General features: G+C 50.4%; 33 non-coding genes across 33 annotated transcripts; all 33 read right to left on the minus strand.

Annotated features, from left to right (window-relative positions):
- Positions 1–72: 72 nt before the first annotated feature.
- Trnas-gcu (transfer RNA serine (anticodon GCU)) lies at positions 73–154 on the minus strand. The gene has a single exon. It is a non-coding gene; the product is annotated as a tRNA-Ser (tRNA).
- A 142-nt stretch (positions 155–296) lies between these two features.
- On the minus strand, positions 297–378 carry Trnas-gcu (transfer RNA serine (anticodon GCU)). Its single transcript has one exon. It is a non-coding gene; the product is annotated as a tRNA-Ser (tRNA).
- A 142-nt stretch (positions 379–520) lies between these two features.
- Trnas-gcu (transfer RNA serine (anticodon GCU)) lies at positions 521–602 on the minus strand. Its single transcript has one exon. It is a non-coding gene; the product is annotated as a tRNA-Ser (tRNA).
- Positions 603–743: 141 nt separating this feature from the next.
- Trnas-gcu (transfer RNA serine (anticodon GCU)) lies at positions 744–825 on the minus strand. The gene has a single exon. It is a non-coding gene; the product is annotated as a tRNA-Ser (tRNA).
- A 142-nt stretch (positions 826–967) lies between these two features.
- Positions 968–1049, minus strand: Trnas-gcu (transfer RNA serine (anticodon GCU)). Its single transcript has one exon. It is a non-coding gene; the product is annotated as a tRNA-Ser (tRNA).
- Positions 1050–1757: 708 nt separating this feature from the next.
- Positions 1758–1839, minus strand: Trnas-gcu (transfer RNA serine (anticodon GCU)). Its single transcript has one exon. It is a non-coding gene; the product is annotated as a tRNA-Ser (tRNA).
- A 142-nt stretch (positions 1840–1981) lies between these two features.
- On the minus strand, positions 1982–2063 carry Trnas-gcu (transfer RNA serine (anticodon GCU)). The gene has a single exon. It is a non-coding gene; the product is annotated as a tRNA-Ser (tRNA).
- Positions 2064–2205: 142 nt separating this feature from the next.
- Trnas-gcu (transfer RNA serine (anticodon GCU)) lies at positions 2206–2287 on the minus strand. Its single transcript has one exon. It is a non-coding gene; the product is annotated as a tRNA-Ser (tRNA).
- Positions 2288–2429: 142 nt separating this feature from the next.
- Trnas-gcu (transfer RNA serine (anticodon GCU)) lies at positions 2430–2511 on the minus strand. The gene has a single exon. It is a non-coding gene; the product is annotated as a tRNA-Ser (tRNA).
- A 142-nt stretch (positions 2512–2653) lies between these two features.
- Trnas-gcu (transfer RNA serine (anticodon GCU)) lies at positions 2654–2735 on the minus strand. The gene has a single exon. It is a non-coding gene; the product is annotated as a tRNA-Ser (tRNA).
- A 142-nt stretch (positions 2736–2877) lies between these two features.
- On the minus strand, positions 2878–2959 carry Trnas-gcu (transfer RNA serine (anticodon GCU)). The gene has a single exon. It is a non-coding gene; the product is annotated as a tRNA-Ser (tRNA).
- A 5391-nt stretch (positions 2960–8350) lies between these two features.
- Positions 8351–8432, minus strand: Trnas-gcu (transfer RNA serine (anticodon GCU)). Its single transcript has one exon. It is a non-coding gene; the product is annotated as a tRNA-Ser (tRNA).
- Positions 8433–8574: 142 nt separating this feature from the next.
- On the minus strand, positions 8575–8656 carry Trnas-gcu (transfer RNA serine (anticodon GCU)). Its single transcript has one exon. It is a non-coding gene; the product is annotated as a tRNA-Ser (tRNA).
- A 705-nt stretch (positions 8657–9361) lies between these two features.
- Positions 9362–9443, minus strand: Trnas-gcu (transfer RNA serine (anticodon GCU)). Its single transcript has one exon. It is a non-coding gene; the product is annotated as a tRNA-Ser (tRNA).
- A 142-nt stretch (positions 9444–9585) lies between these two features.
- On the minus strand, positions 9586–9667 carry Trnas-gcu (transfer RNA serine (anticodon GCU)). Its single transcript has one exon. It is a non-coding gene; the product is annotated as a tRNA-Ser (tRNA).
- A 141-nt stretch (positions 9668–9808) lies between these two features.
- On the minus strand, positions 9809–9890 carry Trnas-gcu (transfer RNA serine (anticodon GCU)). The gene has a single exon. It is a non-coding gene; the product is annotated as a tRNA-Ser (tRNA).
- Positions 9891–10032: 142 nt separating this feature from the next.
- Trnas-gcu (transfer RNA serine (anticodon GCU)) lies at positions 10033–10114 on the minus strand. Its single transcript has one exon. It is a non-coding gene; the product is annotated as a tRNA-Ser (tRNA).
- A 708-nt stretch (positions 10115–10822) lies between these two features.
- Positions 10823–10904, minus strand: Trnas-gcu (transfer RNA serine (anticodon GCU)). Its single transcript has one exon. It is a non-coding gene; the product is annotated as a tRNA-Ser (tRNA).
- Positions 10905–11046: 142 nt separating this feature from the next.
- On the minus strand, positions 11047–11128 carry Trnas-gcu (transfer RNA serine (anticodon GCU)). The gene has a single exon. It is a non-coding gene; the product is annotated as a tRNA-Ser (tRNA).
- Positions 11129–13098: 1970 nt separating this feature from the next.
- On the minus strand, positions 13099–13180 carry Trnas-gcu (transfer RNA serine (anticodon GCU)). Its single transcript has one exon. It is a non-coding gene; the product is annotated as a tRNA-Ser (tRNA).
- Positions 13181–13322: 142 nt separating this feature from the next.
- Positions 13323–13404, minus strand: Trnas-gcu (transfer RNA serine (anticodon GCU)). Its single transcript has one exon. It is a non-coding gene; the product is annotated as a tRNA-Ser (tRNA).
- Positions 13405–13546: 142 nt separating this feature from the next.
- On the minus strand, positions 13547–13628 carry Trnas-gcu (transfer RNA serine (anticodon GCU)). Its single transcript has one exon. It is a non-coding gene; the product is annotated as a tRNA-Ser (tRNA).
- Positions 13629–13770: 142 nt separating this feature from the next.
- Trnas-gcu (transfer RNA serine (anticodon GCU)) lies at positions 13771–13852 on the minus strand. The gene has a single exon. It is a non-coding gene; the product is annotated as a tRNA-Ser (tRNA).
- Positions 13853–16597: 2745 nt separating this feature from the next.
- On the minus strand, positions 16598–16679 carry Trnas-gcu (transfer RNA serine (anticodon GCU)). The gene has a single exon. It is a non-coding gene; the product is annotated as a tRNA-Ser (tRNA).
- A 142-nt stretch (positions 16680–16821) lies between these two features.
- Trnas-gcu (transfer RNA serine (anticodon GCU)) lies at positions 16822–16903 on the minus strand. The gene has a single exon. It is a non-coding gene; the product is annotated as a tRNA-Ser (tRNA).
- Positions 16904–17931: 1028 nt separating this feature from the next.
- On the minus strand, positions 17932–18013 carry Trnas-gcu (transfer RNA serine (anticodon GCU)). Its single transcript has one exon. It is a non-coding gene; the product is annotated as a tRNA-Ser (tRNA).
- A 142-nt stretch (positions 18014–18155) lies between these two features.
- On the minus strand, positions 18156–18237 carry Trnas-gcu (transfer RNA serine (anticodon GCU)). Its single transcript has one exon. It is a non-coding gene; the product is annotated as a tRNA-Ser (tRNA).
- Positions 18238–18379: 142 nt separating this feature from the next.
- Positions 18380–18461, minus strand: Trnas-gcu (transfer RNA serine (anticodon GCU)). Its single transcript has one exon. It is a non-coding gene; the product is annotated as a tRNA-Ser (tRNA).
- Positions 18462–18603: 142 nt separating this feature from the next.
- Trnas-gcu (transfer RNA serine (anticodon GCU)) lies at positions 18604–18685 on the minus strand. The gene has a single exon. It is a non-coding gene; the product is annotated as a tRNA-Ser (tRNA).
- A 142-nt stretch (positions 18686–18827) lies between these two features.
- On the minus strand, positions 18828–18909 carry Trnas-gcu (transfer RNA serine (anticodon GCU)). The gene has a single exon. It is a non-coding gene; the product is annotated as a tRNA-Ser (tRNA).
- A 142-nt stretch (positions 18910–19051) lies between these two features.
- On the minus strand, positions 19052–19133 carry Trnas-gcu (transfer RNA serine (anticodon GCU)). Its single transcript has one exon. It is a non-coding gene; the product is annotated as a tRNA-Ser (tRNA).
- A 1704-nt stretch (positions 19134–20837) lies between these two features.
- Trnas-gcu (transfer RNA serine (anticodon GCU)) lies at positions 20838–20919 on the minus strand. Its single transcript has one exon. It is a non-coding gene; the product is annotated as a tRNA-Ser (tRNA).
- A 294-nt stretch (positions 20920–21213) lies between these two features.
- Positions 21214–21295, minus strand: Trnas-gcu (transfer RNA serine (anticodon GCU)). The gene has a single exon. It is a non-coding gene; the product is annotated as a tRNA-Ser (tRNA).
- Between the last annotated feature and the right edge of the window lie 3183 nt (positions 21296–24478).

The following is a 24478-nucleotide window of genomic DNA, read 5'->3' on the forward strand; positions in this document are numbered from 1 at the left end:
TGTCAGGCATGGAACGGATACGCCTGCACTTTGCCCCCTCATAGCCCTACAAAAAGGTTCGCAACAGTGGTTCGACGAGGATGGGATTCGAACCCACGCGGGCAGAGCCCATTGGATTAGCAGTCCAACACCTTAACCACTCGGCCACCTCGTCCACATGCGGAGCGTATCTGGAACACAAGGAAGAGCTACCCTCGCCATTACCAACGCCACGTGTAAAACCCTGTCAGGCATGGAACGGATACGCCTGCACTTTGCCCCCTCATAGCCCTACAAAAAGGTTCGCAACAGTGGTTCGACGAGGATGGGATTCGAACCCACGCGGGCAGAGCCCATTGGATTAGCAGTCCAACACCTTAACCACTCGGCCACCTCGTCCACATATGGAGCGTATCTGGAACACAAGCAAGAGCTACCCTCGCCATTACCAACGCCACGTGTAAAACCCTGTCAGGCATGGAACGGATACGCCTGCACTTTCCCCCCTCATAGCCCTACAAAAAGGTTCGCAACAGTGGTTCGACGAGGATGGGATTCGAACCCACGCGGGCAGAGCCCATTGGATTAGCAGTCCAACGCCTTAACCACTCGGCCACCTCGTCCACACGTGGACCGTATCTGGAACACAAGGAAGAGCTACCCTCGCCATTACCAACGCCACGTGTAAAACCCTGTCAGGCATGGAACGGATACGCCTGCACTTTCACCCTCATAGCCCTACAAAAAGGTTCGCAACAGTGGTTCGACGAGGATGGGATTCGAACCCACGCGGGCAGAGTCCATTGGATTAGCAGTCCAACACCTTAACCACTCGGCCACCTCGTCCACATATGGAGCGTATCTGAAACACAAGCAAGAGCTACCCTCGCCATTACCAACGCCACGTGTAAACCCCTGTCAGGCATGGAAGGGATAAGCCTGCACTTTCCCCCCTCATAGCCCTACAAAAAGGTTCGCAACAGTGGTTCGACGAGGATGGGATTCGAACCCACGCGGGCAGAGCCCATTGGATTAGCAGTCCAACACCTTAACCACTCGGCCACCTCGTCCACATATGGAGCGTATCTGGAACACAAGGAAGAGCTACCCTCGCCATTACCAACGCCACGTGTAAAACCCTGTCAGGCATGGAACGGATACGCCTGTACTTTCCCCCCTCATAGCCCTACAAAAAGGTTCGCAACAGTGGTTCGACGAGGATGGGATTCGAACCCACGCGGGCAGAGCCCATTGGATTAGCAGTCCAACGCCTTAACCACTCGGCCACTTTTTTTTTTGTTAGTTTATTTGCATAAAACAGTACACACTCTCTGTGTAGGTGTCAATCTAAAAACAAATCATTCTCCGCCATTCCCACATCTTAAATGACACTGCACTTTGACTCCCCATAAGTTGCCACAGTACCGCTTCCGCTTTCTGGTCCTCTACCTCATGTGCCGTCCAAAAGTCGTTGGATGGAGAGCCCTTATTACTGGTGCTCGTCTCTTCCAGCCTTCTTCTTCCCGCAGCCTATCGTGTCCGAGTAGCGACAGCGTCCACATTAAATTTGTTTTGAGGTACGTGACTGGTGCCTGTGCTCTCGGGCTTAACCACTTAACCACTCGGCCACCTCGTCCACATGTGGAGCGTATCTGGAACACAAGGAAGAGCTACCCTCGCCATTACCAACGCCACGTGTAAAACCCTGTCAGGCATGGAACGGATACGCCTGCACTTTCCCCCCTCATAGCCCTACAAAAAGGTTCGCAACAGTGGTTCGACGAGGATGGGATTCGAACCCACGCGGGCAGAGCCCATTGGATTAGCAGTCCAACGCCTTAACCACTCGGCCACCTCGTCCACATGTGGAGCGTACCTGGAACACAAGGAAGAGCTACCCTCGCCATTACCAACGCCACGTGTAAACCCCTGTCAGGCATGGAAGGGATAAGCCTGCACTTTCCCCCCTCATAGCCCTACAAAAAGGTTCGCAACAGTGGTTCGACGAAGATGGGATTCGAACCCACGCGGGCAGAGCTCATTGGATTAGCAGTCCAACGCCTTAACCACTCGGCCACCTCGTCCACATGTGGAGCGTATCTGGAACACAAGGAAGAGCTACCCTCGCCATTACCAACGCCACGTGTAAAACCCTGTCAGGCATGGAACGGATACGCCTGCACTTTCCCCCCTCATAGCCCTACAAAAAGGTTCGCAACAGTGGTTCGACGAGGATGGGATTCGAACCCACGCGGGCAGAGCTCATTGGATTAGCAGTCCAACGCCTTAACCACTCGGCCACCTCGTCCACATGTGGAGCGTATCTGGAACACAAGGAAGAGCTACCCTCGCCATTACCAACGCCACGTGTAAAACCCTGTCAGGCATGGAACGGATACGCCTGCACTTTCCCCCCTCATAGCCCTACAAAAAGGTTCGCAACAGCGGTTCGACGAGGATGGGATTCGAACCCACGCGGGCAGAGCCCATTGGATTAGCAGTCCAACGCCTTAACCACTCGGCCACCTCGTCCACATGTGGAGCGTACCTGGAACACAAGGAAGAGCTACCCTCGCCATTACCAACGCCACGTGTAAACCCCTGTCAGGCATGGAAGGGATAAGCCTGCACTTTCCCCCCTCATAGCCCTACAAAAAGGTTCGCAACAGAGGTTCGACGAGGATGGGATTCGAACCCACACGGGCAGAGCCCATTGGATTAGCAGTCCAACGCCTTAACCACTCGGCCACCTCGTCCACATGTGAAGCGTATCTGGAACACAAGGAAGAGCTACCCTCGCCATTACCAACGCCACGTGTAAAACCCTGTCAGGCATGGAACGGATACGCCTGCACTTTCCCCCCTCATAGCCCTACAAAAAGGTTCGCAACAGTGGTTCGACGAGGATGGGATTCGAACCCACGCGGGCAGAGCCCATTGGATTAGCAGTCCAACGCCTTAACCACTCGGCCACCTCGTCCACATGTGGAGCGTACCTGGAACACAAGGAAGAGCTACCCTCGCCATTACCAACGCCACGTGTAAACACCTGTCAGGCATGGAAGGGATAAGCCTGCACTTTCCCCCCTCATAGCCCTACAAAAAGGTTCGCAACAGTGGTTCGACGAGGATGGGATTCGAACCCACGCGGGCAGAGCTCATTGGATTAGCAGTCCAACGCCTTAACCACTCGGCCACTTTTTTTTTTTTTTTTTTTTTTTTTTTTGATATTTTTATTTGCCTAAAAACCGTAAGGGTCACATCGTACACTGCTTATGTACCTGACAATTAAAAACAAACAAACTTTTGCAAGATTCGCATCAATCTACGCGTCTCACGCTACCACACTACGATAGTTCTGGTTCATGGCGTTCACAGTTCGCTGTTACACACGCGCCCGAAGGTGTTGATATCCAGCCACTGCACTGTCGAGGCCAACTTCCCCCACATATCTTCGTCTTTCAATTTGTTAGAAGCCAACAGCGATAGCGTCCACATCAACTTCTGTTTGAGGTATGTCACAACTGATAGGGCTCTGACGTCACATTCCACACGCGCAGTGCGGGCCTTCCAAATAGCGTGGAGTCCTACTATGACAATGGTACTGAGAAATTCGGCGTGGTCGCGGTTCTGGAAATGCAGGAACTTCAGTGCCTCGTAGGTAAGTTCTACCTTTAAACGCAGAGACGTCTTTAGATCGCTCCAGAATAACACTGCATTCTTGCAATCATAGAAGATGTGCCGCAATGTCTCTGGTTGTCCACATACGTCACACCTTCCTTGCCATGGTACGAAGAAGCCTTTCCCCAAGAGCCACTGTTTCGTGGGAAGAACTTCTGTGTGGAAGCGCACGAAGAAATCCTTCGTTCCAGTTGGCACAGGTAGGTGTCTTACCCGTTTCAACACATCCTGTGGCTTTACTCCTGTGAAGGACTGTCGGTAGAGTGGGGGTGGGAAGACACTTGTTACGGTGTTCCAATAGAGCTGCTTCCTCTTGACCGATGCCAGGTACTCCCACGAGTACCTTTCAAGAAAGAAAGCGACGCTCTGTTTGATGTTCCTGTAAAACTTCAGCGCAGTCGTGCTGGTGATGACGGGCTCAGTCGTCACCATCCATGGCAGCAGATGTCCTGATCCCAGCTTCTGCGTAGCAGCGCGAAGTTCGGGCTTGTTTTGGTCACGAAAATACATGAACAGTTGCACCTTCACTTTCAGCTCAAGGTTGATGACGCTTAGCCCGCCAGCTTCGAGCGGCCAATAGATGTTTGATCTTCGCATGCGCTCAAACTTGGACCCCCAAAGGTAGGTGGCACATATTCTGTGGAACCGCTGTGCTATAATGGTATCCACCGGTATTGCTTGAGCGGAGTAGAAGACAGATGGGTAAAGGACCGTATTGCAGATGAAGCTACGGTGTAGGAGTGATAGCTCTCTTCCCCTATACGGCTGCAGTTTTCCGTGTAGTGAATCCAGTTTCCTCTGCCATCTTTCGTCGTTCTCTGTGTAAGGGTCGAGTCTTACGCCCAAGTAACTTCCCAATTCCGAGGAGCATTCCAGATTGAAAAGGTTATCGGGTATTTTTTCCCACTCTCCTAGCAAAGAACATCTGGATTTCGTCACGTTGACTAGGGCTCCCGATGTCTGACAGAAAGTATCGCAGATTTGCAGAGCGGCCTTTACTTGATCTGTGTCGCGGCAGATAACCGCCACATCATCCGCGAAGGCCAAGACCTTGATTTCTTCCTGGCCTAGCTTCAATCCGCTAACGCTGGTGCTGCTTAGAATGAGTCGGCACAGTGGCTCCAGGTACAAACAGAAAAGGATTGGCGATAAAGGGCATCCTTGGCGCACTGATTTGGTTATCTCGAACTTCGGCCCTATATTTCCATTGATGACTAGTTGGGCTGAGATGTCATTGTAGCAAATTCGAAGCCAGCTTTCCATATCTTGTCCGACGCCTACCCAGCTTACGAGGTCAAATAGGAATTCCAAGCACACCCTGTCAAAAGCCTGCTTTAGGTCAACTTGCAGCACGGCCATGCAAGCTCCCGTTACCCTTGCGAATTCGCAGATCGTTCTCATGATGTGAAGATTCGTTGAAATAGACCTTCCTTTGATGCCGTAGGTCTGGTGCCGGCCTACGCTTTTCCACAGCATGCTGTCGAGCCGTCGTGCTAAAATCTTCGCTAGGATTTTGTAGTCCGTGCACAATAAGCTTATGGGGCGCAGGTCAGACACGGACGATTCACCACCTTGAGTAGGCTTCTTGTGAATAAGGACCATATGACTCTTCCTCAATGACGGTGGCATAAGGCCTCGTTTTTTAATGTCTTGAAAAACCACTTCCAGGATAGGGGAGAGCTCTTCTACATAAGTTTTATAAAACGCTGAGCCCAGCCCGTCCGGCCCCGGCGCCTTGTTCCGTGATAATTTCTTGATTGCGTCTTTGATTTCTCTTTGCGTGATGTCCCCTTGAGCCTTCTCTGCATCTTCTGGCGTTATCTTAGGTATGTTCTTGAATAGCTCTGAATTTCTGTTGACAAGACAGCTGTCCTTCTTGAAAAGACTTCGGTAGTGATCATACAGGGCCGCTTCCACAGCTTCCGCCCCTTCGTGTAGGGTGTCCTCCGACCGTAGCTTCAAAATTTCGTTTCGCTTAGCGTTCTCCCTTTCTCGTGCAAGAAACACCTTCGTTGGTACCTCATCCCGTTGAATCGTCAGCAGCCTACTTCGAACTTGCGCTCCTCGGTAGCGTTCGTGCATGCGCTGTAGTATTTCCTGCTTGATTGCTTTGATGTCGTCTGCGAATTGGCCCGGGTTCTTCTCCTCTTCTTGTAAAATCGTTCGCAGGCTGTCTTTTAGCGCTTTCATTTCTTTTTTCTTATCCGTTGCTCGAATTTCAGCAATCTCGATTGCCCTGAGACGGACCTGCTGCTTAAAAATCTCCCACGCTGGCGCGTCTATCTCTTTTCTGTTCAAATCGGCAATCATGCACTTTATCTCTTCTGTGAACTTTCCATCCTCTAATATTGTCTCGTTCATTTTCCATGATTGATTACGACGTCGAGCGCGATTACTGTTATCATCTGCGAGCTCGACGATCACCATCGCATGGTCCGTGAAGGCCATTGGGACTACCTTGTATTCGTTTTCTGGTTGATTAAGCTCCCCGGAAACGTATATTCTGTCGAGTCTGGCATGTGACGTGCCCTGCCAGTGGGTGAACAATATCGTCCTCCCTTCTTTGCCTATCGCAGAATCCTGTAGGTCGTTATTTTGCAAGATCTTTTTCAGCTCGTTCACGCTACTGTCTGTCTTCTCCCTTTTGTACGTGCAATCCTGTCGGCGACAAACACAATTAAAGTCACCGGCTATCACAAGTCTGCTGTCGGTTTGTGTGAAATGATCCATGGTTGTTTCGAAAAAAAGTTTTCGCTCCGCGTCTTCATTCGGGGCGTAGATGCTAACTACTCTGATGACATTATTATTCCACAAACAGTCTATTGACGCCACTCGTCCATTCTGCTCCAACTCGCAGTCTATCACGGTGATCTTACTCTTCTTGCTGATCATTATCGCTGTTCCCGCGCTTCCATTTACACCAGTTGCATGCCGTACGAAGAACCAGCGCTGAAAGGCTTTCACCAACTCCGTTTCTTGCTCGATGGATGATATTTTACTTTCTTGTATGCATGCGATGTCGATGCTTTCTTCAAGTAGAACGTTTCTTAGCCAGGCTTTTCTTTCTTGTCGGATCAGGCTGTTGACGTTTAAGGTTGCAACTTTCAGTCTTCTTTTCATTGTGCTGAGAGTTTGAAATCCGTGGACTGTTTGCCTTTTTCCTTTAGGAGTCTTTGTCTCCTCTCCTCAGGCGTTATTATTGGCGTCGGAGTGTATCTGACTTTCTTGTGGCTTGCCGTTGAGTCTTTCCATTTGAGGTCGGATCGTCCGCCTTCGGACCCTTTCCCTTTTTCGTTTCCCCCGTCGCTTACTGAAGACGTTGCATCCGCGGCTCCGACGAGGTTTTCGACTTTTCCTTCAACCTCTGATAAATTTTCACCACTCTTTTCGGTGTGGTCGAACTTTTCGGTGTGGTCCTGATGCCGAGTCTCGCCGTGGCCATCTGGGTGTTGGACGTCAATCGCTTTCGCTTGGTTGTCGTTCTCCGCGTCGTGGTAGCTCGTCGTCGCGTCGCTGCCGCCAGCTGGTACCTCTGCTGCTTCTGCACTATTTTCCTTACTTCCGTCTTTCTTCTTAGAGGCATCTTTTAGGATGGTGTCGCTCCTGGTGGCGTTGTCTTCGGAAACGCACTTGGAATTGTTGATGTCTTCCTCACAACGAATTACTCCTCCAGCGGCGCCTCCCGCTTGTGTACACTCTTCGACATCCATGAGGTCTGTCGTTGACGAATCCCCCACTGTTGCTCTTGTTTTAGAAGCGTAGCTACTGACGCAGTCCTCTGCCTCATGCCCGAAGCCTTTACATGTCTTACACCACGGAGCCTTGCATGCTTTCCGAAAATGGCCGACTCTCTTACACCGTAAGCAGAGCGGTGGCCTGCCGGGAATATCGATTAGCACCTGACCACCCATAATCTTCATCAGGTGGGGAATGCTTTCGACACTGACGCCGTCGCGCAGCACAATAGAAACTTGACGCGTTGTCGTTTCAGCGCCGGCAAACGCCGTCGACCGCCATCTCTCCCTTTTGATTTCTTCCACCTTTCCATAGGTGCTTAGAGCATTGGTTACTGCGTTATCCGGTACATGCATTGGGAGCCAGTGCACGGAGAGACGAACTTCTTTCTGATTCGGGTCCAGGATAAGGCATTTTTTGTTCTTCACTGTGATAGTTTTCTCCGCCACAAGCTTTTCCTTCGGCAGCCTTGAGTGCAGTGTTAAAGCCCACACGTGATTATAAAGATACGCCCCAAACTGGGCCACATCGTCTTTCGCGATAATTGACAACACCCCTTCCGCAAAATCGTCGGCTCGGTAAGGCCTTCCAGCTGGATCCGCATGCAGAAATATGGTGTTAAACGAAATATTGCCAGTCGGCAACGTAGGCAGAAGAAGTCTGTACGTGGTAGAAGTCTGACTTGCCGTTTGTCCTTCGGTGAAATCCCGGCTAGGGTTAGCCGTGTTGGCCGCTCCGACGGAGCTCATGTTTCCCACAACCTTTCGCTTGCGCTATCGGAAGTAGAATCCTTAACCACTCGGCCACCTCGTCCACATGTGGAGCGTATCTGGAACACAAGGAAGAGCTACCCTCGCCATTACCAACGCCACGTGTAAAACCCTGTCAGGCATGGAACGGATACGCCTGCACTTTCCCCCCTCATAGCCCTACAAGAAGGTTCGCAACAGTGGTTGGACGAGGATGGGATTCGAACCCACGCGGGCAGAGCCCATTGGATTAGCAGTCCAACGCCTTAACCACTCGGCCACCTCGTCCACATGTGGAGCGTATCTGGAACACAAGGAAGAGCTACCCTCGCCATTACCAACGCCACGTGTAAAACCCTGTCAGGCATGGAACGGATACGCCTGCACTTTCCCCCCTCATAGCCCTACAAAAAGGTTCGCAACAGTGGTTCGACGAGGATGGGATTCGAACCCACGCGGGCAGAGCCCATTGGATTAGCAGTCCAACGCCTTAACCACTCGGCCACCTCGTCCACATGTGGAGCGTATCTGGAACACAAGGAAGAGCTACCCTCGCCATTACCAACGCCACGTGTAAAACCCTGTCAGGCATGGAACGGATACGCCTGCACTTTCCCCCCTCATAGCCCTACAAAAAGGTTCGCAACAGTGGTTCGACGAGGATGGGATTCGAACCCACGCGGGCAGAGCCCATTGGATTAGCAGTCCAACGCCTTAACCACTCGGCCACTTTTTTTTTTGTTAGTTTATTTGCATAAAACAGTACACACTCTCTGTGTAGGTGTCAATCTAAAAACAAATCATTCTCCGCCATTCCCACATCTTAAATGACACTGCACTTTGACTCCCCATAAGTTGCCACAGTACCGCTTCCGCTTTCTGGTCCTCTACCTCATGTGCCGTCCAAAAGTCGTTGGATGGAGAGCCCTTATTACTGGTGCTCGTCTCTTCCAGCCTTCTTCTTCCCGCAGCCTATCGTGTCCGAGTAGCGACAGCGTCCACATTAAATTTGTTTTGAGGTACGTGACTGGTGCCTGTGCTCTCGGGCTTAACCACTTAACCACTCGGCCACCTCGTCCACATGTGGAGCGTATCTGGAACATTAGGAAGAGCAACCCTCTCCATTACCGACGCCACGTGTAAAAACCTCTTAGCCATGAAACGGACAGGCATGCACTTTTCCCTCGTAGTCCTAGAAAAGGTTCGCAACAGTGGTACGACGAGGATGGGATTCGAACCCACGCGGGCAGAGCCCATTGGATTAGCAGTCCAACGCCTTAACCACTCGGCCACCTCGTCCACATGTGGACCGTATCTGGAACACAAGGAAGAGCTACCCTCGCCATTACCAACGCCACGTGTAAAACCCTGTCAGGCATGGAACGGATACGCCTGCACTTTCCCCCCTCATAGCCCTACAAAAAGGTTCGCAACAGTGGTTCGACGAGGATGGGATTCGAACCCACGCGGGCAGAGCCCATTGGATTAGCAGTCCAACGCCTTAACCACTCGGCCACCTCGTCCACACGTGGACCGTATCTGGAACACAAGGAAGAGCTACCCTCGCCATTACCAACGCCACGTGTAAAACCCTGTCAGGCATGGAACGGATACGCCTGCACTTTCACCCTCATAGCCCTACAAAAAGGTTCGCAACAGTGGTTCGACGAGGATGGGATTCGAACCCACGCGGGCAGAGCCCATTGGATTAGCAGTCCAACACCTTAACCACTCGGCCACCTCGTCCACATATGGAGCGTATCTGGAACACAAGCAAGAGCTACCCTCGCCATTACCAACGCCACGTGTAAACCCCTGTCAGGCATGGAAGGGATAAGCCTGCACTTTCCCCCCTCATAGCCCTACAAAAAGGTTCGCAACAGTGGTTCGACGAGGATGGGATTCGAACCCACGCGGGCAGAGCCCATTGGATTAGCAGTCCAACACCTTAACCACTCGGCCACCTCGTCCACATATGGAGCGTATCTGGAACACAAGGAAGAGCTACCCTCGCCATTACCAACGCCACGTGTAAAACCCTGTCAGGCATGGAACGGATACGCCTGTACTTTCCCCCCTCATAGCCCTACAAAAAGGTTCGCAACAGTGGTTCGACGAGGATGGGATTCGAACCCACGCGGGCAGAGCCCATTGGATTAGCAGTCCAACGCCTTAACCACTCGGCCACTTTTTTTTTTGTTAGTTTATTTGCATAAAACAGTACACACTCTCTGTGTAGGTGTCAATCTAAAAACAAATCATTCTCCGCCATTCCCACATCTTAAATGACACTGCACTTTGACTCCCCATCAGTTGCCACAGTACCGCTTCCGCTTTCTGGTCCTCTACCTCATGTGCCGTCCAAAAGTCGTTGGATGGAGAGCCCTTATTACTGGTGCTCGTCTCTTCCAGCCTTCTTCTTCCCGCAGCCTATCGTGTCCGAGTAGCGACAGCGTCCACATTAAATTTGTTTTGAGGTACGTGACTGGTGCCTGTGCTCTCGGGCTTAACCACTTAACCACTCGGCCACCTCGTCCACATGTGGAGCGTATCTGGAACACAAGGAAGAGCTACCCTCGCCATTACCAACGCCACGTGTAAAACCCTGTCAGGCATGGAACGGATACGCCTGCACTTTCCCCCCTCATAGCCCTACAAAAAGGTTCGCAACAGTGGTTCGACGAGGATGGGATTCGAACCCACGCGGGCAGAGCCCATTGGATTAGCAGTCCAACGCCTTAACCACTCGGCCACCTCGTCCACATGTGGAGCGTACCTGGAACACAAGGAAGAGCTACCCTCGCCATTACCAACGCCACGTGTAAACCCCTGTCAGGCATGGAAGGGATAAGCCTGCACTTTCCCCCCTCATAGCCCTACAAAAAGGTTCGCAACAGTGGTTCGACGAAGATGGGATTCGAACCCACGCGGGCAGAGCTCATTGGATTAGCAGTCCAACGCCTTAACCACTCGGCCACCTCGTCCACATGTGGAGCGTATCTGGAACACAAGGAAGAGCTACCCTCGCCATTACCAACGCCACGTGTAAAACCCTGTCAGGCATGGAACGGATACGCCTGCACTTTCCCCCCTCATAGCCCTACAAAAAGGTTCGCAACAGTGGTTCGACGAGGATGGGATTCGAACCCACGCGGGCAGAGCTCATTGGATTAGCAGCCCAACGCCTTAACCACTTTTTTTTTTCTTTTCCACCTTTATTTTTCAGAGCTTACTACTCTGAGTCACGTCGACTCAATACCTCACAATACCATACACAATACGACAAAATCACAGAGAGAGAATACGATGTTTCTCCTCTATACCGGACACGTTAATAACACAATTTCTACAAAACATTCAGCCTTTCGCAGACTGTATCTAACCACTCAGGCACTTCTAAGAGCTGAGTACAAGCTAACTTTACCTGCAGTAGTTCGGCTTTGAAATATTTCATAGGAGGACACAAGGGCTCTTCGTTCCTATCGGCCATACGAAGCTTCCACAAACAGTACATGGCAACAAGAAGAACGATATCGTATCTCACATTTTCACCGGGGCGTAATGGGAGGAAGCGGATAGTGTGAGGATTAAGCGAAAGACGGCGCTTAAGGACTTTGAACTGTAAGTCATCCCAAAAGAATAAAGCTTCTGTGCAGTCCAGAAAAAGGTGATCGACAGTCTCGGGCGTGTTGCAAAATCTGCAATTCACGGACCACGGAACATAGAATCCCTTCTGTTGAAGCCAAGCTTTCACGGGCAGTGTGGACGTGTGTAATTTAAAGAAAAATGACTTCATGTTGGGCTTGACCGGCATCTTCCTGACTCTGCACAATACATCCGTGCCGTGCCATCCGGAGGGGATTTGACGGTAGATGGGCACAGGAAAGAGTACATCGAGAAGATGAGCTACCAACGTTTTCTTGGCGACAGAAAAGAGGTACTCTAGGCTGAATCTAGCCTTCAAGAAGTTTAGGCTCTCGACAACCTCTTTGTAGAACCCGCTTAAGCGTAGACTTTCTTCGTGAAACCCAACATATATATCGGGAATGTAGTTGTACGCAAGGGCCCGCTTGATGGTTTCCAGAATCGGGTGTGAACTCTGCCTATAAAAAAACAGTCTCATGACGAGTTGCTTGATGTAGAGATGCTGTAAGCCTAGTCCGCCGTCCTTGACTTTCTTGAACAGGTTTTGTCTTCGCATCCTTTCGAACGTTGAACACCATATTGTGGTGGCAAATATGCGATGACAACGATGTATAATTTTGCGGGAGCATTGCAGGACTTGCAAGAGGTAAATCAGCTTAGCGGCCAGAAAAACATTGCACACAGAAGCTCGTTGAAACATTGAGAGATCTTGTTTTTTCCAGGTCGAAGCATGTGTCCTAATGTTTTGTAATCGCTCCGACCACAAGGAGGTCGTGTTACAACTTTTGTCTAACGGGACCCCAAGGTAGCAAGGACCACGGGTTTGCCACTGAACGCCACAAAAGAATTCCGGGGCTGTTCCCCATTGACCGCACCATATCCCCAGAGATTTGTCCTTGTTTAGACGTGCCCCAGAGACTTGACCAAACACATGAAGTTCGTGAATAACTTTGACGACACTTGGCTTGTCTGTCACGAGAAACGCAAGGTCATCCGCGTACGCCACGACCTTCACCACAGCATCGCGAAGCTCGAAACCACGTATGTCACCACGAGAGATGATACGCTGGCATAACGGCTCAAGGTATAGATCAAATAGTAGGGATGACATGGGACAGCCTTGTCGTACTGAAGCTCGAAGGGGCACTGGCGCCTTAACCACTCGGCCACATGTGGAGCGTACCTGGAACACAAGGAAGAGCTACCCTCGCCATTACCAACGCCACGTGTAAACCCCTGTCAGGCATGGAAGGGATAAGCCTGCACTTTCCCCCCTCATAGCCCTACAAAAAGGTTCGCAACAGTGGTTCGACGAGGATGGGATTCGAACCCACGCGGGCAGAGCCCATTGGATTAGCAGTCCAACGCCTTAACCACTCGGCCACCTCGTCCACATGTGGAGCGTACCTGGAACACAAGGAAGAACTACCCTCGCCATTACCAACGCCACGTGTAAACACCTGTCAGGCATGGAAGGGATAAGCCTGCACTTTCCCCCCTCATAGCCCTACAAAAAGGTTCGCAACAGTGGTTCGACGAGGATGGGATTCGAACCCACGCGGGCAGAGCCCATTGGATTAGCAGTCCAACGCCTTAACCACTCGGCCACCTCGTCCACATGTGGAGCGTACCTGGAACACAAGGAAGAGCTACCCTCGCCATTACCAACGCCACGTGTAAACACCTGTCAGGCATGGAAGGGATAAGCCTGCACTTTCCCCCCTCATAGCCCTACAAAAAGGTTCGCAACAGAGGTTCGACGAGGATGGGATTCGAACCCACGCGGGCAGAGCCCATTGGATTAGCAGTCCAACGCCTTAACCACTCGGCCACCTCGTCCACATGTGGAGCGTATCTGGAACACAAGGAAGAGCTACCCTCGCCATTACCAACGCCACGTGTAAACCCCTGTCAGGCATGGAAGGGATAAGCCTGCACTTTCCCCCCTCATAGCCCTACAAAAAGGTTCGCAACAGTGGTTCGACGAGGATGGGATTCGAACCCACGCGGGCAGAGCCCATTGGATTAGCAGTCCAACGCCTTAACCACTCGGCCACCTCGTCCACATGTGGAGCGTACCTGGAACACAAGGAAGAGCTACCCTCGCCATTACCAACGCCACGTGTAAACACCTGTCAGGCATGGAAGGGATAAGCCTGCACTTTCCCCCCTCATAGCCCTACAAAAAGGTTCGCAACAGTGGTTCGACGAGGATGGGATTCGAACCCACGCGGGCAGAGCTCATTGGATTAGCAGTCCAACGCCTTAACCACTCGGCCACCGGGCAATATGCCCGAGACTGTCGATCACCTTTTTCTGGACTGCACAGAAGCTTTATTTTTTTGGGATGACTTACAGTTCAAAGTCCTTAAGCGCCGTCTATCGCTTAATCCTCACACTATCCGCTTCCTCCCATTACGCCCCGGTGAAAATGTGAGATACGATATCGTTCTTCTTGTTGCCATGTACTGTTTGTGGAAGCTTCGTATGGCTGATAGGAACGAAGAGCCCTTGTGTCCTCCTATGAATTATTTCAAAGCCGAACTACTGCAGGTAAAGTTAGCTTGTACTCAGCTCTTAGAAGTGCCTGAGTGGTTAGATACAGTCTGCGAAAGGCTGAATGTTTTGTAGAAGTTGTGTTATTAACGTGTCCGGTATAGAGGACAAACACCGTATTATCTTAATGTGATTGTGTCGTATTGTGTATGGTATGGAGTTATTGAGTCGTACGTGACTCAGAGTAATAAGCTCTGAAAAATAAAGGTGGAAAAGAAAAAAAAACTCGGCCACCTCTTTTTTTCTTTTCCACCTTTATTTTTCAGAGCTTACTACTCTGAGTCACGTCGACTCAATACCTCACAATACCATACACAATACGACAAAATCACAGAGAGAGAATACGATGTTTCTCCTCTATACCGGACACGTTAATAACACAATTTCTACAAAACATTCAGCCTTTCGCAGACTGTATCTAACCACTCAGGCACTTCTAAGAGCTGAGTACAAGCTAACTTTACCTGCAGTAGTTCGGCTTTGAAATATTTCATAGGAGGACACAAGGGCTCTTCGTTCCTATCGGCCATACGAAGCTTCCACAAACAGTACATGGCAACAAGAAGAACGATATCGTATCTCACATTTTCACCGGGGCGTAATGGGAGGAAGCGGATAGTGTGAGGATTAAGCGAAAGACGGCGCTTAAGGACTTTGAACTGTAAGTCATCCCAAAAGAATAAAGCTTCTGTGGAGTCCAGAAAAAGGTGATCGACAGTCTCGGGCGTGTTGCAAAATCTGCAATTCACGGACCACGGAACATAGAATCCCTTCTGTTGAAGCCAAGCTTTCACGGGCAGTGTGGACGTGTGTAATTTAAAGAAAAATGACTTCATGTTGGGCTTGACCGGCATCTTCCTGACTCTGCACAATACATCCGTGCCGTGCCATCCGGAGGGGATTTGACGGTAGATGGGCACCGGAAAGAGTAGATCGAGAAGATGAGCTACCAACGTTTTCTTGGCGACAGAAAAGAGGTACTCTAAGCTGAATCTAGCCTTCAAGAAGTTTAGGCTCTCGACAACCTCTTTGTAGAACGCGCTTAAGCGTAGACTTTCTTCGTGAAACCCAACATATATATCGGGAATGTAGTTGTACGCAAGGGCCCGCTTGATGGTTTCCAGAATCGGGTGTGAACTCTGCCTATAAAAAAACAGTCTCATGACGAGTTGCTTGATGTAGAGATGCTGTAAGCCTAGTCCGCCGTCCTTGACTTTCTTGAACAGGTTTTGTCTTCGCATCCTTTCGAACGTTGAACACCATATTGTGGTGGCAAATATGCGATGACAACGATGTATAATTTTGCGGGAGCATTGCAGAACTTGCAAGAGGTAAATCAGCTTAGCGGCCAGAAAAACATTGCACACAGAAGCTCGTTGAAACATTGAGAGATCTTGTTTTTTCCAGGTCGAAGCATGTGTCCTAATGTTTTGTAATCGCTCCGACCACAAGGAGGTCGTGTTACAACTTTTGTCTAACGGGACCCCAAGGTAGCAAGGACCACGGGTTTGCCACTGAACGCCACAAAAGAATTCCGGGGCTGTTCCCCATTGACCGCACCATATCCCCCGAGATTTGTCCTTGTTTAGACGTGCCCCAGAGACTTGACCAAACACATGAAGTTCGTGAATAACTATGACGACACTTGGCTTGTCTGTCACGAGAAACGCAAGGTCATCCGCGTACGCCACGACCTTCACCACAGCATCGCGAAGCTCGAAACCACGTATGTCATCACGAGAGATGATACGTTGGCATAACGGCTCAAGGTATAGATCAAATAGTAGGGACGACATGGGACAGCCTTGTCGTACTGAAGCTCGAAGGGGCACTGGCGCGGTAAGAGTGCCGTTAATTACCAGGCTCGTTGCAACCTGTTCATAGCACAACTTGATTCGGCTTACGAACTTGTCTCCCATGTTGACGTAATGCAAGAGCGAAAACAAATAATCGTGACACACCCGATCAAAAGCCTTAGAGAGGTCCACTTGCAGCAGGGCTACATGACTTCCTTCAAGTCGACACCAGTCTAGAACTGAGCGGACAACATGGATGTTTGTTTGTATGGTCCTGTTTCTGATTGCGCATGTCTGATGATCGCCACCTCGTCCACATGTGGAGCGTATCTGGAACACAAGGAAGAGCTACCCTCGCCATTACCAACGCCACGTGTAAAACCCTGTCAGGCATGGAACAGATACGCCTGCACTTTCCCCCCTCATAGCCCTACAAAAAGGTTCGCAACAGTGGTTCGACGAGGATGGGATTCGAACCCACGCGGTCAGAGCCCATTGGATTAGCAGTCCAACGCCTTAACCACTCGGCCACCTCGTCCACATGTGGAGCGTATCTGGAACACAAGGAAGAGCTACCCTCGCCATTACCAACGCCACATGTAAAACCCTGTCAGGCATGGAACGGATACGCCTGCACTTTCCCCCCTCATAGCCCTACAAAAAGGTTCGCAACAGTGGTTCGACGAGTATGGGATTCGAACTCACGCGGGCAGAGCCCATTGGATTAGCAGTCCAACGCCTTAACCACTCGGCCACCCCGTCCACATGTGGAGCGTATCTGGAACACAAGGAAGAGCTACCCTCGCCATTACCAGAGCCGTGTATGCCAAAGGGAGTCTGGCCATTAATGGAACATGCCTATACCTGGAGCTCCACCCACTTTTTGAGCTCTCTGGCCAATCACGAGCCAAAATACAGTTCGCTATTAACCCCAGGCTATCCAAGCTATATATTACCTGTTGTTACCTGTATTAACTGGGTGCCGACATTTTCGGGAAACTGGATTGGATTAGATTACGACGTAAAATTAAATTAGATTGAATGGGATATTCTCTGACGACCTAGCAACATAATGGATTTTGCGTCCACTTTTAACGGCGCCATCTGGATGGTGAGGGGCACGCCGGGAAGACGCAGAATAGAATAGCAGAAGGCAGAAGCAGAAGTGCTTGCTAGCAGAACTGTTTGCCCGGCAGAACCGCTAGTTGGAACAGACTGCCGGTATTATACGTATTTTAACTATGAAACATAACAAGACTGAACCAAGAACGGGCAAAGGTGTGTATATGAATAAAAGTATGTCATAAAATGAAAATTTTTGGCCATTTGTAGCGTTTTTCTCGCTATTTGCCTGTGATCGCTGTCGTTACTAGGCCTAACAAGGACGACGAAACATATTATTTTCAGGTAAACATCGACACTGGAGCGTAATTTAAAGGTGATTTGCAAGATAATTGCAACAGAATGTACACTTACGGAATAAAATTGACGTAATTTGTGAAAAAAAATTGTCATGAAATCCTCGCTTCGCCGTTCCAAGCTACGCCGCCATTTTCGGGAAAATTTTGGTGTCATGGCGGCCCGCATAGAAAACAGCAGCCAATGAAAAACGCTCAATTTGATTGACAGGTCGAGCCCCTTTTTTAGGCTCCTCCTAATGGCCAGACTCCCTTTGGCATACACGGCACTGGCCATTACCAACGCCACGTGTAAAACTCTGTCAGGCATGGAACGGATACGCCTGCACTTTCCCCCCTCATAGCCCTACAAAAAGGTTCGCAATAGTGGTTAGACGAGGATGGGATTCGAACCCACGCGGGCAGAGCCCACTGGATTAGCAGTCCAACGCCTTAACCACTCGGCCACCTTGTCCACATGTGGAGCGTATCTGGAACACAAGGAAGAGCTACCCTCGCCATTACCAACGCCACGTGTAAACCCTTGTCAGGCATGGAAGGGATAAGCCTGCACTTTCCCCCCTCATAGCCCTACAAAAAGGTTCGCAACAGAGGTTCGACGAGGATGGGATTCGAACCCACGCGGGCAGAGCCCATTGGATTAGCAGTCCAACGCCTTAACCACTCGGCCACCTCGTCCACATGTGGAGCGTATCTGGAACACAAGGAAGAGCTACCCTCGCCATTACCAACGCCACGTGTAAAACCCTGTCAGGCATGGAACGGATACGCCTGCACTTTCCCCCCTCATAGCCCTACAAAAAGGTTCGCAACAGTGGTTCGACGAGGATGGGATTCGAACCCACGCGGGCAGAGCCCATTGGATTAGCAGTCCAACGCCTTAACCACTCGGCCACCTCGTCCACATGTGGAGCGTACCTGGAACACAAGGAAGAGCTACCCTCGCCATTACCAACGCCACGTGTAAACACCTGTCAGGCATGGAAGGGATAAGCCTGCACTTTCCCCCCTCATAGCCCTACAAAAAGGTTCGCAACAGTGGTTCGACGAGGATGGGATTCGAACCCACGCGGGCAGAGCTCATTGGATTAGCAGTCCAACGCCTTAACCACTCGGCCACCTCGTCCACATGTGGAGCGTATCTGGAACACAAGGAAGAGCTACCCTCGCCATTACCAACGCCACGTGTAAAACCCTGTCAGGCATGGAACGGATACGCCTGCACTTTCCCCCCTCATAGCCCTACAAAAAGGTTCGCAACAGTGGTTCGACGAGGATGGGATTCGAACCCACGCGGGCAGAGCCCACTGGATTAGCAGTCCAACGCCTTAACCACTCGGCCACCTCGTCCACATGTGGAGCCTCTCTGGAACACAAGGAAGAGCTACCCTCGCCATTACCAACGCCACGTGTAAAACCCTGTCAGGCATGGAACGGATACGCCTGCACTTTCCCCCCTCATAGCCCTACAAAAAGGTTCGCAACAGTGGTTCGACGAGGATGGGATTCGAACCCACGCGGGCAGGGCCCATTGGATTAGCAGTCCAACGCCTTAACCACTCGGCCACCTCGTCCACATGTGGAGCGTATCTGGAACACAAGGAAGAGCTACCCTCGCCATTACCAACGCCACGTGTAAAACCCTGTCAGGCATGGAACGAATACCTCTGCACTTTCCCCAGTCATAGCCCTACAAAAAGGTCCGCAACAGTGGTTTGACGAGGATGGGATTCGAACCCACGCGGGCAGAGCCCATTGGATTAGCAGTCCAACGCCTTAACTTTTTACTTTACTTTTTTGTGTTAAAAGTTGATTATTTACAGATCACGTCACGACAACGCTTTGCTGGCGCCTGCTTTGGCACCACGTCATCCTTGAGTGTAAACCTTCACAAGATGTACCAAAGCAAGGTGTCACCGGCACAGACTGGGTGTATGGAGAAGTATACAGGATGCACGGCAACTTCTGCAGGACATACAGGGCACATGTAACATCTACAAAAGTCACACGGCTTGTGACTAAAACAAGGAAGAATAACCCACATAAGAAAATCGTTACCACTTGTTGAAGCAATCTAAACTGAACACAAAGGCAGCATGATTTCACTCCTGGCATCACTTCCATCACATATAGTGATCTAGGTGTCCTCGTACAGAGAACAAGTTTAGACCGCGTAGTTGACTATGCAAGAGCCATCACTACATCAGGAAAGATTGTTGCAAAACCCCTTGTCCAAAACCCCTCTTACGGTACTGGCAGCATGTTGTGCAGCGCATAGGAAGTACTTTGATGAAACGAGACTGGCTTTAGATATTTTACAAGTATCTCAATGTATAAGTAATCAATGTATCCCCCGTATTCATGGTTCTTCGCAACAGCTCACCGTCTGGCGCACCTTGCTCTTTGAGGGCACTGACCGACCAATCCGATTTCGCCGCAAGTAGAACTAGAGCAATCGTGGTGGTGTCTTGCAGTCGGCAACATCCATCCTGTGTTGCCACAAAGCATGTAGCCCACAGATATAGAGGAGCCTCAAGGAAGGACCCTTGTCCTCACGGACGTCCAAGGACTTCAAGCGGATCCAAGTTATGTCTTCTTCGATGTCAAGCACTGCCCTCGGAAATCCCCAAAACTGTATTGCATTTCTGCATCCGATGAAGGTGTGGATCAAGGTTTCTTGCCCTGCGAAGCACATGTCACAGGTACTGCCGCGTGGTACCGGGAAGCCTCTACCTGCGAGCCAGGTTTTCACTGGTAGTGTCTATGTATGAAACAACGTGAAGAACCTTTGCGTACCAGTAGGAACAGGTAGTGTCTTCATCACTTTCAGAACCTTGTCATTCCCTCGTCCTGGGTATAGACTTCGATATAGTGGCACCGGAAATAAGATGCTGATAAGGTCCCGGTAGAGTGTGCGCCTCTTAACTGTGATTAGGTAGTCCCAGGAGAACCTCCAACGCCTTAACCACTAGGCCACCTCGTCTTTTTTTTTCATTATTAATTTATTGCATAAAATCTCTCGAAATACACATCCTGTGTATCACCACCATTTAAAATCCCTGTGCGTTCAGTCGCTCGCCTACTTGCATGCAGTGTTCATTTCCCAGTCTTCAACTCTTCCGAACTCGTCCACCTCGTCCACCTGGGGAGCCTGTATGGAACACAAGGAAGAGCAACCCTCTCCATTACAGACGCCACGTGTAAAAACCTCTTAGGCATGAAACGGACACGCATGCACTTTTCCCTCGTAGTCCTAGAAAAGGTTCGCGACACTGGTTCGACGAGGATGGGATTCGAACCCACGCGGACAGCGCCCATTGCATTAGCAGTCCAACGCCTTAACCACTCGGCCACCTCGTCTCTTTTTTCATTATTAATTTATTGCATAAAATCTCTCGAAATACACATCCTGTGTATCACCACCATTTAAAATCCCTGTGCATTCAGTCGCTCGGCTACTTGCATGCAGTGTTCATTTCCCAGTCTTCAACTCTTCCGAACTCGTCCATCTCGTCCATATGGGGAGCCTGTATGGAACATTAGGAAGAGCAACCCTCTCCATTACCGACGCCACGTGTAAAAACCTCTTAGCCATGAAACGGACAGGCATGCACTTTTCCCTCGTAGTCCTAGAAAAGGTTCGCAACAGTGGTACGACGAGGATGGGATTCGAACCCACGCGGGCAGCGCCCATTGGATTAGCAGTCCAACGCCTTAACCACTCGGCCACCTCGTCTCTTTTTTCATTATTAATGTATTGCATAAAATCTCTCGAAATACACATCCTGTGTATCACCACCATTTAAAATCCCTGTGCGTTCAGTCGCTCGCCTACTTGCATGCAGTGTTCATTTCCCAGTCTTGAACTCTTCCGAACTCGTCCATATGGGGAGCCTGTATGGAACATAAGGAAGAGCAACCCTCTCCATTACCGACGCCACGTGTAAAAACCTCTTAGGCATGAAACGGACAGGCATGCACTTTTCCTTCGTAGTCCTAGAAAAGGTTCGCGACAGTGGTTCGACGAGGATGGGATTCGAACCCACGCGGGCATCGCCCATTGGATTAGCAGTCCAACGCCTTAACCTTTTTTTTTTTTTTTTTTTTCGAACTTTTATTCCATGCTAAAACGTACATAAAACCTCAATGGCTACTTCGCCATTCTGTAAGTTAATAGGGTGTGCCGTTTCCTAATTTTGTTCGTGTTCAGCTTGGTCTGCGGCGTCTTCACCGTGGTACTCTTCCGTACCCTCTTGTTGCTCGAAGCAGGTGCCTTCACATCGCTGTCTTTCACCAGCTGGCGTTCTTGTTCCTTGCTGTGATGGTGTGCAGCAGGCTCCTGAGTCCGCTGCAAGTGATATCGTCTTCCCGTGCTGTCACCACCGTGAGCACCCATTCAAGGCTGGTGAGGAAGTGGTTCCATGGTGTCTTCGGCTTGGCTTTGCCTTCAGAAATGGCCATCCTGTACCGCCATAAGGAGTGGAGACCGATGACCACCAGAGCGGCCGACGTGTTGTTGTCTTCGCAGCCGTCGAACACGAGGAATTTTAGCGAAAACCAGTCAATGTTGATGTCCAGACCGGTGCACGCTCTGAACTGCTCCCAAAAATCTCGAGCTCGTTTGCAGTTTACAAACACATGAAACAGGTCTTCTTCAGCGCTGCACAGGTCACACCTCACTGACCACGGGACAAAGAATCCTTTTCTCTGCAGCCAGACTTTGACCGGCAACACTTCGCAGTGGAACCTTGTGAAGAGGTCCTTCGCGCCGGATGGTACGCAGAGCTTGCGTAGCCTTTTGAAGACGTTCTGGGCTTCTGTTGTGAGAAGGAACTTCCGATAGAGCGGTTCTGGTGTCACGCTGTCTACAGTATCCCAGTAGAGCTTTCTCCGTTTAACCTTGCTGAGGTAGTCCCAAGAGAACCTCTTTCAAAGAAGGCAATAGCCGCTCCGACCTCCCTGTAGAACGCCCTGGTCTCCTTTGCCCTTGCCGGATTTTCTAGTGGCACTGTCCACCTACGGAGGTGGTGTGCTCCAAGTGTCTGTGTGCAGCTTCTGAGGAATGGATCGTCCTGGTCCCTGAAGTAGAGCAACCTCTGTACTTTGAGCTTAATGTCGAGGTTCACAAGTCCAAATCCACCTTTGCTTGGGCTCAAGAAGAGGTTCGATCGTCGCATCTTTTCCATTGGAGAATTCCACACAAAGGTGGCACACAGTCGGTGGAACTTGTTGACCACTGCATTGTTGTATTTCGTGCATTGGGCAGTATACAGCACTGCTGGGTACAAGCAGGAATTGCATACGTACGCCTTGTTGAAGAGCGTGAGGAACCGTCCGTGCCAGGGAGTCAGCGAGTGCCTGAGCCGGTTCAATTTGGGGTTCCATACTTGTGCTGCTTGCTTTCTTAAGTCGAACTCGACTCCGAGGTACTTGTCAACCTTGTTTGTCCACTGCAAGCCAAGAACATTGGTTGGAGTTTCTTCCCACGGTCCAAGCCAGCTGCCTAATGTCTTGCTGAGGTTGAGCTCTGCTCCGGAGTGCTTCGAGAACTCCTGAATGGTGTCTAGTGCTTGTTGGACTCCCTCAACAGTGGTGCACACTACGGTTACGTCATCGGCATACGCGAGAAGCTTGATGCTTTCCGTGCCTATCTTGAGCCCTTGAATACTTTCGTTGGAACTGATCATGCGACATAGGGGTTCCAGGTATGCAGCGAACAGAAGCGGTGAAAGTGGACACCCCTGCCTCACTGATGAATGAATCGGTATGGGTTTGCTTAACCTCCCGTTCACTACTAATCTGGTGCTGATGTCTTCGTAGCAGAGCTTTATCCAGGCCATTAGGGAGCTCCCGACCTTCAGTTTTTCAAGAACCGCCCAGAGGTACTGGTGACTGACTCTATCGAACGCCTGCCGCAGGTCAACCTGGAGAACGCACAGCCGGGCAGGTAGTGTTTCGGCAGCCTCGCACACCGCCCGCATCACGTGTAAGTTTCGTGCGATCGACCTGCCCTTGACTCCGTAGACTTGATGCTGACCAATGGCAGTCCGCAGGCAACCCTCTAATCTGTTATTGAGAACCTTCGCAAATATCTTGTAATCAGCGCAGAGAAGGCTGATTGGTCGAAAATCGTTAACTGTTGGAGCTTCGCTGTTCTTGGGGTTCTTTTTAGGGATAAGGACGGTGAAGGATTGACGCATTGATGGCGGAAGCAGCTGTCTCGAAGCGATGTCGTCGAACACCAACTTCAAGATTGGGGAGAGCAAGGTAGCGAACCTTTTATAAAATGCTGATCCAATTCCATCCGGGCCCGGAGCTTTGTTTCTTCCCAGCTTTCGGATAACTCTCTCTATCTCCCCCGTTGTTATTTCGCCGTTCGCTGCTTCTGCTACTTCTGTCTTTACTGCCGGCAAGTCGAGGCTGCTTATAGCATCGGTAACGTTTGTCCCAGTTGATGACGAGAACAGACCGCGGAACTTCTCGTAGAACAGTCCTTCGATTTCCTCTTGCGATGTCGCAGTGCCGTCTGGACTGTTCAAACAAGTAATGGCGTTGAACGATCCCCTTTCTCTTTCCCGTAGGAGGAATACTTTGCTGGGCGTTTCCTCACGCGACACCGTGTTTAGCCGGCTCCGAATTGCTGCACCCTTGTATCGTTTTTCCAAAATTTCAAGAAGCTGCTTTTTCACTTCTCCAATTTCCTGTGTATACCGTCCGGGGGTGTGGTCTTCCTCTGCGACTAACACACGGAGGTCTTTGGTAAGTGACCGGGCCTGTTCCCTCTCCTTGAAGCTTCTTGACTGACTATAGGATATTGCTTTGTTTTTGAAGTTTGTCTTGAAGATCTCCCACGTAACGGCGTTGATACTGTTTCCGCTCTTGTATTCTGTGATCATGTTTTCCACTTCCTGACAGAAAG

Source organism: Ornithodoros turicata, chromosome 1 (assembly GCF_037126465.1).
Source record: "Ornithodoros turicata isolate Travis chromosome 1, ASM3712646v1, whole genome shotgun sequence".
NCBI lineage: Eukaryota > Metazoa > Arthropoda > Arachnida > Ixodida > Argasidae > Ornithodoros > Ornithodoros turicata.